Source organism: Apis laboriosa, unplaced genomic scaffold, assembly GCF_014066325.1.
Source record: "Apis laboriosa isolate Shangri-la unplaced genomic scaffold, ASM1406632v1 scaffold13_cov153, whole genome shotgun sequence".
In the NCBI taxonomy this organism is placed as follows: domain Eukaryota; kingdom Metazoa; phylum Arthropoda; class Insecta; order Hymenoptera; family Apidae; genus Apis; species Apis laboriosa.
Window position 1 is genome coordinate 516,935 of NW_025221370.1, and position 14,648 is coordinate 531,582.

Below are 14,648 nucleotides of genomic sequence, written 5' to 3' on the forward strand. Positions count from 1 at the left end.
TTCCGTCCTTCGGGGAAAACTTTCTCGGGAAGGGACGTCGCAACGACGATGCAACGTAGAGCTCTTCCTTCCTATTCGCGCTACGATACGACGCTTCAACTTTCTATAAATCGTCCATTCAAACTGTCCCCGGCCAAGGAGGAGGAAATTTATCAAAGAGGAGGATGCGCGGCAACTTTTACTTTTCTCTCCCGACCCCGCCGTCATCCCCCTTCCAATCCCAATATTTCGAAATAATTTTCCTCGAACGCGAGCGTACGCGTGACCGTAACGGAGAAGGGGGGACGAATTGGAAATTGATAATGGATGAAAAGTGGGATTTTTCGGGGAAAAAATTTGGCGAGGGGGACAGCAGGTCACAGTGGCGCTCTCTGGCGTGGCTCTCGCCAATCGATACGAGGGTTCGAGGGGGTAGAGACGTATCTTGGAGATGGGGGATTAGGGTGCGGCGACGTGCAGAGGCCAGAGAAAAGCCCGAGAAACGTGGCGCGACGAGGGAGGGAGGGAGGGAGAGTGGAGGAAGAAGGTGGAAGAAGGAAGGTTGGATCATTGGAATCGTTGGCGGGGGTTGCACGAGGGGGAGTAGAGAGGAGAGGGGGTTGGACGCAAAGAGGGTCGATTCAGCGCTGCTGGACCAAGGTCCACTCTCACTTGTCAGGAGGGAGAAGACGCGGATACGGGGCGGGGGTGGGGCCGGGTGAAGGGTGTGAGAGATGAAGAGGGCTGCTGCGGAGGACACGAGTGAGAGCGAATCGAGAGCGAGAGTGAGACTGGGTTGACGGGTAGTCGAAGGGGTGAGACGCCAAAGGGTTCTCCCTCTCTCTCTTTCTCTCTCTCTCTCTCTTCTCCTCGGTCCTCCACCCTTGCCTGCTTTCTCTCTCGGTTAGCTCGCGCTCTTCTACACGGAGAAAGTGAACAGTGGTAGCCAACCGGTGGTTCCTGGCTGGAGAATAGGAACACGGAGGAACGAGGTTCTTTCGACGTTCTTTCCTTCTTCGCGTACGCGTGCTTCGCGGATGCTCGTAGATCGCTTTCTTTCCGAGGATAAATTTGAAACGGCGACGAGGGGGAAGAGAATTGGGACGAGTCGCCTTTCGCCAGGGTGACAACTGACCTAGTTTATTCAGTTTCGAGCTGTCTTTCGCCGTGCTTTGTCGTAGCTAAGCGAGTTATCGAGGGGATCTCATTGTTTCGCAAACTCGATGCCACCAAGTTTATCGCTTCGAGGTTTAAGCGGCTGAACATCGATCCGTTAAGGAAGCGTTAAAACGGAATTCTTGCCTCTTTACATCGAATATCTGCGCTGTTCGCCAACGTTTTTCTCGCTCTCAACGCTAGAAAATATACGACAGGAAATTTTCAAGATCGCGAGGTGAAATTTTACGAAGGGAAATTATCAAGATATTCCGATGAGTTTCGAAATAATTTCGTGATTCGATGAAAAGACGAAGAGTTTTGTTTACATCCGTCAAAGTGTACCTCGTTCTTCAAAAATCTACCCCGAACAATAGAATTCGTAATTTTCACTCTCTCGAAACCGCATTTCCAAGAATCTCGAGGAGCAAGAGAAAAGAAGTTTAGAATTCAAATTTAACGTGGTGGACGCGCGTTAATCTTCCCCATTAATCTTCGTTACACGCCTAGTCGGAAGGTTAAATATCGCGGAACAAGCGGTTAATTAAATTTGTACGTATGACGAGCGTACGTATGAGATCGCGTGTAATTAAGTTTGCATGCGTTTAAGGGGTTCGTGGCGTTAATTTCGCGCGAGATCTCGATTACAAACGAAATACTATATCATTAACCGATTCTCGATATTTCCTTTCTTTTTTTTTTTCCTTTTTCTCTTTTTTTTCCCCACCCATTTCCCGCGTCCCGCGTTTAATTATTTCCAACACGCCAGCGAATTCCGGCTCTCGATCGAGGCCTCGCGTATGGAAATCACCGCAGTGTTGTTCGTCCACTCGGTTTCCGTTCCGCTCGTGTTTTAAAAATTCCACGAACAGGAGAATACGCAATTACCATCCTCGTGTCGGACATGCGAACGTCCCGTTCGTTATCCAGATTTTCCTTTCTCACCCCCTCCTTTTTCTTCTCGTAATGGCACATTGTACATTGAAAAACTGGATACTTGCTATTGGCGAAGAAAATAACGTATCTCGTCAATTTTTCCCCCATAAATAATTACTCGTATTCACATTTTTATTCGAAGCCCTCTCGAGGGATTGGAACGCGATCGACCGGTCTTTCACGGTATTATCCACGAACGATTTCGGTTCCAGTGTACGCGGTGGTTAATTGGATATCTCGGCTCGTGATCGGCCGGTAATGCTTGGGTAGTCTGGCCCGGTAGTTTGCAACGGTAATTCTTATTACAATGTGTACACATGGTGTTGCCGCGACGATAATTAGGGCGGCGTTAAATTATTACTTTTCCGCACGCCTGGAAATACACTTCCATTTTCTCCTCCTCTCCATCTCCTTCTTTTCTTCGATCGTTCGAACCACGCGGAGGGAGGAATTAATAATACGATAATATGACTTTACTTTCGGCTGCTCGACCCAAAGTTCCGTCTAATCTCCGTGAATATCTCCGTGAAATCGAATAATATCGTGCGTGCGTTTAACATAAAAAAAAAAATAGATTAAATTTTTTTTTATTCGCATTAAAATCGTGCAAATTCAAAATATATACTTGTAGGAATCGAATAGCCGGTAAAATTAAACAGAACGATGAAGCGAGTATTTTCGTTCCGAATATTATCCAGAAAGTGGGCGAGGTAAGTTCGGGATAAAAGGGGATGATAGGGGAGGGAGCGAGAAGACGTTTCCATCGCGAGAATGGCCGGTTGAAATTCCGGAATAGAAGCGGCAGCGGAGGGGGGAGGACGATAGATATATAGAGGACCCTATATATAGAGTTCCAAGAAAAACAAAGTGGACCAGGGTGGGTGTTCTTTAAGAGGGAAAGGGCGCGCAGGAACTCGCCCCTCGGAAGTATCGTCTACGCGATAGATAAAATGGATCGGACTTGGAATGATAATTAAGCTCGCGAGCGGATCAAATTCAATGGAGAATCGAGAACCATGGCGAGGAAGACCGCCGCCCCTCGCTCGGTGTCGAGATGAATTTTAAATTGAAGTCGAGAGTTCGATCTTCGAAGCACCATCGAACGTGGAGGAAGGAGGAGGATCGTTATTACTTCGCCACGTAGACACGTACAATTTGAAGAATTTGTATCAAATATCGACCTTTTTCAACTTTCACTCTCTCTCACGTATATCCCCCGCTAGACCCCATATTTCTCGAAAATATCGGACCGCTCCATAAAATATTCGGCGGGAAATTCGAATTATTTAAAAATAAGAAAAAGGAAAAAAGGAAAGCGCCATTTCACAAATTCGAAAGAGGATGGATGCCGGACAAGAAGCAAGCCGTTCCTCCTCTCTCGCGTTCCACCGATGGCCACGACGGTGGTTTGCGGAGGGGAGGAGGGTGAACAAAGAAAATTCCTCCCCGGTTATCATAGTAACGCGTCGTTGGTCGTGAATCCGAAAGGAGGGAGCGTTCGAGGGATCGGAAAAAGACGAGCATGCAAATGAACCGACCGGTTGAATTTTCTCGGCGGCCCGCTACTGCTACGTGCCGGCCCCCTCCCTCCCTCCCTCCCTCCTCCCCGGGTGCGTGTGCTTTCCTGCTACGTGTATTTGTAAATACAGGGTGTGCGAGCACGTTTCTCTTTCTCGGCGTGCTCGTTTACGGCCACGTATCCACCTAGGGATGAGAGAGAGAGAGAGAGAGAGAGACCACGGGTCCATCCTTCTTCCAGCGCGAGACGAAACTAAGGGGAAATTGACCAGTGCACAGTGGTTCTCCCTTCTTTCGCGCAACTGTTTCCAAAGTTTCGTTTCCTATCGCTGGAAGAACGTGGAGGGGTGGAGTAACATTTTCTTTTTTTCTTTTTTCTTTTTTTACGGAGGATGGAGGAGGGAAGGAAAAGGAAGCCGGAGCAACCGATCGCAAATTCGTTTTTTCCGAAACCGAGTTCCGCTTAAGTTGGATCACGGCGAAAGAATTTCAATTTGGCCTTCCATCGGAGAAGGAAGATTCGAGTTCGAGCTTCCTTTTCGACGTGCTCGCGGATAAAAAACACGGTCGAAATAACATTCCACGGGTCCTCCTTCCCTCTCCTCCTCCCCAATTGTAACGAACGAACGCACGGTTTAATTAGGTTAGAACAACGAGCGTTAATCGCGGCGTGGTTTTTAATTCTCGTTCCAGTGAAAATAGAAATTAACAGGAGCGCGGCACGAGCCCGTTTCATATTTTCCCACCACCTCCTCGTTACCCTTGTCATCACCGCTCCTCTTTATTGTTCTTCGAAACAAAGGATGAATTGTAAATTAGCACGCACTGCCGCTCGTTTCCTATGTTTTCGCACGCACGGATCGCGACCGGGTGTTGTTTAAATTAATCGAATCAAAATATTTTTCCACAACCGCCCCCTTCCCTCTCTCCCTCCCCGTCGCTTCAAACGTCGTCCGGTAAACACCGAATAAAACCGATCGCTCGATTCGATCGAGGAAAAAGAAAGAGATTACGAACGAGATCGTTATTGTGAAATTGAGCTTCTCGTTATCGAATCTCGTGTACGAGAACGATGGGTTAAAAGAAGAAAAAACAAAAGGGGGAAGCGAGAGAAGAAAATTGTACGAAAGCGTTGTTCGCGCCACCTCTACTTTCCAATTAAGGTAATGGAAGCTGGGATATATTTTTATTGTCCTGCGTATGCACGTAGGCATTTCCACGCTCATCGAGCAGAGGGATGGTATGATGAGCGTAAGGGGTGGATGGTTTGGGGTGGTCGGGGCAGGATTGAAATCGTTCCCCCGTCCCGTTTACAAGGTGCTCGGAAGTCATAATCGTTATTCTCGCGGGTTTGTTGCGGCCAACCGACCCGAATGCACGTCTTTTTTTTCTTCGCGCCTTTCTAAACGGTACCGACACTTTGCTAGATCCGTTCAGCGAAGCGATTATACAAATATGTATAATATATATATACACCTCGTCGTTAGAGAGAGATCGGATTCGATTGGAAGGAATCTCGTCTCTCACTTTCGATTTCACGATCTTTCGCAAAAAAAAAAGAAAAAAAAAAAGAGATTCGTCTGCACGAATCGTCGCTTAAAAGAAAGAAAGTGATCGTGGACGAACCGCCACCACATTTTCGGAGAATAAACAGCGACGCGCGGAGACACGTCCGGCACGTGGGAGGGGGGTGGGAAAAAAAAAATGGTTTTCCAGCGAAAAACCTTGGCGTCTCCAGACAAGCGGATGCAAATGGAAGAGAAGGGGAGAGAAGGTGGGACGCTCTAGCTGGCAGAGTTGGCCGGCCAAGAGGTCGTGGAAGAGGGGTTGAAAGGAGGAGAAAAGAGGTGGAGCAGCGGAGAGGGCGAGGGTGGCAGGAGGAGGGAAAGGGATGCCGTAGGAGGGTTGATATCGGCTAGAAGGTGAGCTTCGGAACGCAATGTCCGGCCTGGTCCAGCCGGCAGAGATGCGAGTATTGATCTAGGCTCAGACCTAACCCACCCTCCTCGGCCACCTCCAACCGCCTCCTTTCGCCTCCACCATCTCGTCGTGAAGCCAGCCCTGTTCCGTTCCTAGGGGTCGTCGCCGAGAGAAAAAGGGATGGAAGCGCGGGGCGAAGTCTGAACGCTGGAGGAGGAGGAGGAGGAGGAGGAGGAGGAGGGTGGCGGAGAGGAGGGAGGGGGTCGGAGGCTCGAAGGAGGACCTCGAAGTCCGGCTTGCCGAGCTGCTGCCCCTTCAGCTACGCACGTTCACTCTCACCTCCTCCACCTCCGATCTCCTCTTCCTCTTACATTAGACACGCTGCAGTGGTGCTCAGTTTTGGGGGATCGGTGGAGGGTCGAGGAAACGAGAGGAAACTTTTCGCAATTTTATTCGAAAGGAGGATCGAGACAGATTTCGTACGCGGCGCTCTCTAACCGATTCTTCCCGATTCATCGAAGGGAGGGGAGGATCGAAAATGCGTTGTGCGTCGACGGAGAAAAGGGAAGGGTTGGTGGAAACAAGAGCAAGTTGGGCGAATCGTAAAGAGAAATAATACGTTTCGCGTGTATATCGCGTGGAGATTGCGTTGAAACAATAGGAGGAAAGAATAAAAGGAATAGCGTGTAAAGGGAATGAATAATGGGGATTTGAAATATGGTGTGTTGTGGATTTCCACGTACAGTCGTATGTGTACAAGAGCGTATCCGCGTCTCAACGTATATCTGGTTACGCTCTTTTCGTAAAATTGTACGAAACGATTGATTAATCGTGGAAAATTTCGACGATGCTCTTCACCCAACCAATCGCCGTCGATCGGATAATGAATTTTCTTTCGAACTCGAGCAACGATATTCCGAAGCAATGATCGTTTAAAAAAAATTTTATAATGAAATTCGTCATCTCTCGAGTCGATGGAATTTAATTTAAGAAAGGGGAAGGAAGAAAAGAGAAGGAGAGAGAGAGAGAGAGTAAAAAGGAATGGAAAAACGGGTCACATCGGGGGAGAATTGAAAATCGGAGGTTCTTGGTCGATTCTCACGGCCGTTCGTGCCATTTAATGAATAAATGGCGAGTTTCCTTGGAGGTGGAAAGGGGTGAAAATCGAAGGCAGCCACGCCCTGGCTGGAAGAAAGAGGAACAAAAGGAAAAATCGCGCGGGCTCTCGCCGGCCGATTGCTTCGCGACCCATTCAATCCGGAAGTCGCCACTCGAAAGGGAAGAGAGAGAGAGAGAGAGAGAGACTTGCGCGTTTCGAGCGAATCAAGGCCAAGGTTTATTAGCGTCGGATCAGTTTCAGAAGCCAGGCTTAGGTGTCAAGTGGTCGCAAGTGGTCTGAAGTGGTGCTCGTAAAACGCGAATATAAACGACGGACGGACGGGCGGTCGAAAGTGTTGCCGTCTGCTGCGGCGGCCCCGCTTTTGCCTCACTTTGTCCTTTTCTCCTTTACTCGCGCTGCTCCATTCCCGCCAACTTTTTCTCACCACCACCACCATCGCTATATTTAGTCTGTCAACACGTAGACAGATCGAAGATGCGAGAGCTTCCCTTTCCGAATTTTGCTTCACCAACGTAGTTACCTAACGTAATGATATACAATGAGACAATGAGAATATTTTCGTATTTGGGTCAAACGCGTCAAAGGCTGTGAAATATTAGCCAACGGTAAATTAATCGATAGTATAGTTTCCGTCATCACCGTCGCCAGCAACACTATCTTAAATCGATATAACGGAGTATATCGTGGCGTACTTACTTACGTACGAGCGGTCCAGCAACGCTTGGCCGGATAAAAGAAGCGGATAGAAAGAACGAGATGGTTGGAAAGCGATGGAAAATTCATGTACGGTTTGGAATACGGTCTCCGCGGCCGTTTATTATCGAGGGTGGAAGTGGAAGAACTCCGTTTCTGCTCGAGCGATTTCGGTAGCGGAGTGGACGCGGCCGATGCCGCCACGATTTTCGCAATAATTTCAACAGTTGCGGCGCGGAGAGAACTCGAGACCCGAGCGTGGTGGAACTTGAAGAGGTCAAGGGTTGGCGTGGAGGAACGCCGGCACGATAACGTCGCACCGAGTTACTCGAATCCCAATAAATCCAAACGCCCTCCCCCTCCTCCCCGTCTACCGAGCCCAACCCCACGCACCCCGTTCCGCACCCCGGTGCCCTGGAGGAGGCCTGCACGACGCCTCTCTCCGAGATTAGTATTAATTTATAGCGTTGGAAGATAGGATAGAGCAGTGGCGCGGTGGCCTCGTGTGCCGGTGGTTGGACGGCGGTGGAGGGTGGAAAGTGAAATTTCGTGGCTACGGGAACGTGGTGGTGGATGCCGTGCCATTTCCATTTTCCACGCTGATAATTGGAAACCGGCCGGCCAACTTTCGTCGCTACGTAAATTGCGCGTTGTTCCTATCTATTCCGATCTCGAGAGAGAGAGGGAGGCGGGCTAATGAGCCGACCTTTTCCTACCTTTTCCCACCTTTTCCCACCTTTTTCTTTTTCCTTCTTTCACGATTTTTCTCATATTTCGCCAATGCAAAATGGTTTGGAGTTGAACGAAGCGAGGATACGTTTGCCAATCACGAATAGTGGAATTTTTGCGTTAGGATCGATCCCTGTTTTTAACACTTGTGACGTTAATAGCTCTTCCTGATCGAATGATACGCGAAAAGATTAAGATCCCCCTCGTCGAACCAACTTTATCGTTCTTACGGCGTTATCTTATTATGGGGAGGATGGTTAGTAGTAGCACAGAGCGAGGGTGAAAAATGAAGAAGAGACGAGAACCTACCCCACGGAGGATCATCGGTCATCGCCCAAAACCTCCCTCTTTCTTTTCTCGCTCGCGATACCCCGACTGTAATGAATCTGTCCAAGGGATTTCATTTCCCGGCTTGTGAGTGATTTCTATGAAATTTACGCCGACTATTCCGCTCGATTCATAATCGGTCAGATAAATAATAATTAATCGGGATAACGAAAAAGAACCTTCTTTTTCCTTTCTCTTTACCGATAACGACAGAGAAAATGATTATCCCGCGAGTTTCACCAGTCCGCCGGCCAGAAATTATTTATATACGCCAACCATTTCCAACTTTCACCGCCGGGAATTATCGAACAATTTACCCCGTTAAATTTTCATCTCTTTCTCCACCCCTCGCTCGCCATCTCCTTTTTTCAATAACGATCTCTCGTAAAAAATCATCCACTCCGAAATTCAGCGGCCGCGATAAAATCCCTTACATATACGGTACACGTGGACGAGGTATCTATCGAGTGTGCGACGTTACGGGAATTGAAATCAACCCCGACCTTCTCCACTCCTCTCCTCTCTCGGCGACGACCCGAGAAGAAGCTCGCGAGGGACGGATGGACGGCCTGTTCTCGAGAAAGGAGAAAGGAAGGAAGGAAGGAAGGAGGGAAGGAAAGAGGGAAGGAAGGAAGGAAGGAAGGAAGGAAGGAAGGAGTCGAACGCCGCCGTCGACCCAGTCCCAAAGAATTTGACCCACATCATATCGCTCGTTTTTGCCTTCGCCTCCTTCACCTTCCTCCGCTTCCTTCCCTCCCGGGACTATTATCTTAATCCCATACATCCTCTTTAAGAGGCGTTTCGCCTCTCGAGCCAACCCGGCCTCCGCACCACTCTTACTTCCGTGTTTCCTTCTTCCTTTTTCCATCCGATTAATCTCCTTCCTCTTTGTTTTAATAACGGTGAAAGGATAAACCATTTTCTCGCAATTCCGCCATTGTTAATTTTTTTCTTTCTTTCCCAGGTCACTTCCGCTCCGCTCTTCTTCCGAGGACCAAAATCTACCAAACGACGAGGATTGATTTTGATTAAAAAAAAAAAAAGGGAAAGCCGAGAAGCGAGGAAGATATTGGAATCCCTCGAAACGAAGCGACGAATACGGGGAGGAAAGAGGAATGGCGGAGAAAAACCCGATGTAGAAATCCCATTACCATAAAGCCTACGAAATTGGAACCCGTAGTCTGGAAGGAAGAGAATAGCGCGGGAACAAAGATCGTGTTCCAACACGGGTTGTCCTACTTGAAGAATATTCTTAAACTTGGGTGGGCGCACGTGCTGCGAACTCTCATAAATTAGAGATGCTCGATCGGCCAATTAATACGATGTTTCCAGTGGCGTACGATCGGCGGAGGATCTCGAAGGAGAAAGCGTGGAAAGGAAGGAGAGAGAGGAGAGGAGGGTATACGTCGGTGGAGCGTCTGAAATCGAGGGAGGACTGAAACGCGGGGCCCCCGATTGGCAGGAATGGAGAGAGAGAGAGACGAAAATTATTGGTCAAATACTGAGAAAGCGGCAGCGCGTACGTACATCAGACGCGTGACGCCGCTGGCATAAATTAAATTAGCATAATTTCGAGTTGTCGAGCAACAAAGTAAAAAATGCCGCGACGCGTCGCGACACGCCGTGGGAACAACCTGCTTCTCGATTTCGATTACCTTTCAATTACTCGCAAATTACCCCGGGACACGTGAAATTGATTCGATTGAACTTGCCTTCGAATCGAGAGAACGATTGCATTGGTCGTATATGGAATGGATCTGGTCGTTCGTCGACGGAACCGTGCTTCCTCCGCGATCGTTGCTGCACTTTCGCAGGGAAAAAGGGAGTTTGCCAGATATCTGAGAACGATAAAATATAAAGTGTGCCCGTTGAAGGATGTTTGCGATTAATGGAAAGAATATTGTTGTTAAAGAATGATCCGTAGTACGAATTATTATATACACGTGTAATTTGTAAATCTTTTAGTTTATGTATGAATAAATATTATGTAAGTTTGTAGAGTAAGTTTACACGTTATGTATGTCAGGCATATTCTGATAATATTAATCTTTTCTGCAAATGTATACGAAGCTTACATTCTTTTTAAATTATTACTTTTAATGGAATTAAATGGAATTATATATTTCTCGATGCAGCAATGTAATAAGCTTTGTAAAAATGATTAAATCATTTGTAAGACAAATCAGTTTAGAGGATATTCAAGTATTTTTTGATATCTTCCAAGTTAATTGTGTTTAGATATGTATGATTTAATACTTTTTGTATAGAGAATTTTGAGCTGGATCGAATGATGCATTGAAAAATGTATGGTTCCTTGTAAGAAAACAAATTTGACCGTCACAAATCTTTTTATACGTGTATGTATGAAAAAATTAATTATATCAGAACATACCTATCTTCAAGTTGTGTAATTTCTCTTCAGAATATATTTTTTAATATTGTAAAAATGGATCAAATAAAAACATTCAATAGAAAAAATGAAAGCAGCAAAGGTAAGTATACTTAGAATTAAGGAAAATGTTAAAAAAAATACAATATTGCAAAAAAATAGAAGCTGCAAAGGTAAGTATAAGGTAAGTATAAGGTAAGTATACTTAGAATTAAGGAGACAAATTAAAATGATCGAATTTCAATGAAAAATATCAGAAATTTGACGTTATTTCCAAGAATTTTGAAAATTCTAGGAATTTGACGTCATTTCCAAGAATTGTCGCGAAAAAAATGTAAATAAACATTGAAAATGTAAATAAACAGACCAATGTTTGTAAACAAACGAGAAATTTCGTGCCTGGCAGAAAAATTTTCGAAAATTTTTGTAAATAAACATTGAAAATGTAAATAAACAAACCAATGTTTGTAAACAAACGAGAAATTTCGTGCCTGGCAGAAAAATTTTCGAAAATTTTTGTAAATAAACATTGAAAATGTAAATAAACAAACCAATGTTTGTAAACAAACGAAAATTCTAAGAATTTGACGTCATTTCCAAGAATTTCGAAAATTCCAGGAATTTGACGTCATTTTCAAGAATTGTCAAATTTTTTTTTTTAATTTTAAATATACTTACCTTTATATTTTACCTTTTATATTTACTTCTTGACAGACTTCCAAAAAGAACATTTTTTCACCATTTTACTTAATACTAATTATACTTACCTGTTTCTTTACTTACCTTTTTTATATAGTCAATCCTTAGTTATCATATTTTTTAAAAGTACTGAAAAAAAAAAAAAAAATAAATAAAAAATATATGTATATATTATTTATATAATAAAAATCATGAATAATAATGTTCATTTTTTGCTCTATTATTCCTTTTTACTCTATCTTAGATTTCCGCTTTAATAATTTTTATATTATAATTAATCTACAGTGTTTCATTTTTAAATTCTATCCGAATTGTTAACGAAATACGTATTGCCGATAAGTTAGACATCTATTAAAAAGTTTCCGCGGTCAGCGCCATCTCGCGTTTGGATCGCCGAAGCTTCGACTCGTTACTAGCATAGCAGAATATGCGAGGAGGTATGCGGAGTCGTAGACGAGGAAAGCACTATTGCGCGAAAAGGATAGAGAGCGCCCCCCACCACTACGGATCCGATACATGGAATTAATTAATTAATTAATTAATTACTCATCTTTTACATGAAATTTCTATACTTTTAAGATTGCATCTTGAAGCTAGAACTCCAGACAACTTTCTCGTATCAATTTTAATATAAAATTCCTTATCATTAATTAATTATTAACAATTAATGCGTCATAATACGTTATACGTTCTAATACATCGAAGACGCCATATTGAAAATTCATTAATTACGCGTTTTCTACGCAAAATTTCTATACTTTTAAGATCGCATCTTGAAGCTAGAACTTCAGACAACTTTCAAGTATCAATTTTTATGTAAAATTCCTCGTTATTAATTAATTATTAATGATTAATGCGTCATACGTTCTAATACATCGAGGACGCCATATTGAAAATTTATTAATTACTCGCTTTCTACGCAAAATATCGGCACTTTTAAGATCGCATCTTAAAGCTAGAACTCTAAACAAGTTTCTCGTATCAATTTTAATCTAAAATCCTTTGTATTTATTTATTTATTAACAAATATCCTGCAAATTTCACAGATTTTCTCACTCCGTAACCAAATTATAAACAATTAATTTATTTAGTTAAACAATAGCAAAATTATAAATAAAATTTATACATGAAAGTAGAGGAGAAAGCAACGTTTCAAAAAATTATATATAATCATATTTAAGAATAAACTTGAAGTTAATAAAAAATTAATAAAAAATCCGTTACGTATTAATAACGTTGATACGATATAACGCGTTAATCGTTAATAAATAATTAATGAAAACGAATTTTACATTAAAATTGATATGAGAAACTTGTTTGAAGTTCTAACTTCAAGATGCAAGCTTAAAAGTGTAGAAATTTTAGATAAAAAACGAGTAATTAATAAATTTTCTATGTTGCGTCTTCGATGTATTAGAACGCGTGACACGTTAATTGTTAATCGTTAATAATTAATTAATAACAAAGAATTTTATATTATAATTGATAAAAGAAAGTTGCCTCAAACTCTAGCTTCAAGATTCAAGCTTAAAAGTATAGAAATTTTGCTTAGAAAACGAATAATTAATGAATTTTCAATATGGACGCCTTCGATATATTAGAACGTATGACGCAATAATCGATAATCTAATAAATAGTTAATAAACTAAATTAAAACAAAAAATTAATATTAAAATTGATAAAAGAAAGTTGCCTGAAGCTTTAACTTCAAGCTTCAAGCTTAAAAGTACAGAAATTTTGCCTAGAAAATGAGTAATTAATGAATTTTCAATATGGACGCCTTCGATATATTATTACGTATGACGCAATGTAATCGATAATCGTTAATAAATTAAATTAAAACGAAAAATTAATGTTTAAATTGATGAAAGAAAGTTGCCTGAAGCTCTAGCTTCAAGATTCAAGCTTAAAAATATAAAAATTTTGCTTAGAAAATGAGTAATTAATGAATTTTCAATATGGACGCCTTCGATATATTATTACGTATGACGCAATATAATCGATAATCGTTAATAAATTAAATTAAAACAAAAAATTAATGTTTTAATTGATAAAAGAAAGTTGCCTGAAGCTCTAGCTTCAAGATTCAAGCTTAAAAGTATAGAAATTTTGCCTAGAAAACGAGTAATTAATGATTTTTCTATGTATCGTTTTCGTAGTGGTGGGAGACGCTCTCTATCCTTCTCGCGCAATAGTGCTTTCCTCGTCTACGACTCCGCATACCTCCTCGCATATCCTGTTATGCTAGTAACGAGTCGAAGCTTCGGTGATCCAAACGCGAGATGGCGCTGATCGCAGAAACTATTAATCGATGTCTACCTTATCGGCAATACGTATTTCGTTAACAATTGGTACACAATTCGAAAAAGAAACGCGATTTAATTATAATTTAAAAATTATTAATATATATGAGTAATATACAAATGAATAATAAAGAAAAGATGGAATACTTGCTTAGATGTTTTAAATATATTTAGAAAAATATATTTGTAAGAACACGTATTCTTTAAAAATTAATACGTGTTCTGACAATCTCGATGAAGAAAGATTTCGTGGAAACATTATATTTGAAAATATTTATAATTGTAATCAAATACGATTATATTTAAATTTCAAATCTATACCGTGTAGATCTATCATTGTTGTCTGTAATGGAATATAAATACGATTTAATTAAGATTTTATTATATAAATTTATATTTATATAATTCTATAATTAACATGTACAAATTATACTTGCAAATTCGAATTTAATGAGAAAAAAAAAAATGTGAGAAAAGGAAAAGAATAATTTTTCAATTAAATTCATTACGAATTCGATTACAAAGTAAAGTGAGATCGCGAAATCTAAATCGCGTATATACACGCGCAAGGATTTTTTAAAAAATTCTTCGTATCGAAGATATTCATATACATACGGCCAAGTTAGAAAAATTAAAAAGTTGTTGGCGATCTCACGATTTTCCATCTTCAGAAACACTTCGGTTGGTATTATCTACGAGGCACGTATATAAAACGCGTATAAAGCGTATAAAATAACCGGTATCCACGAGGATGATCCCTTTAGTACAGACTTCCCTCTGAATCTTAATTTCGAACGTCTGGTATCGAGCGATCGTAAAACCGATCCCGGTCCCAGAAGAGCGCAACGAGCGATTGGCCCGGCAGGAATATCGGGGGCTT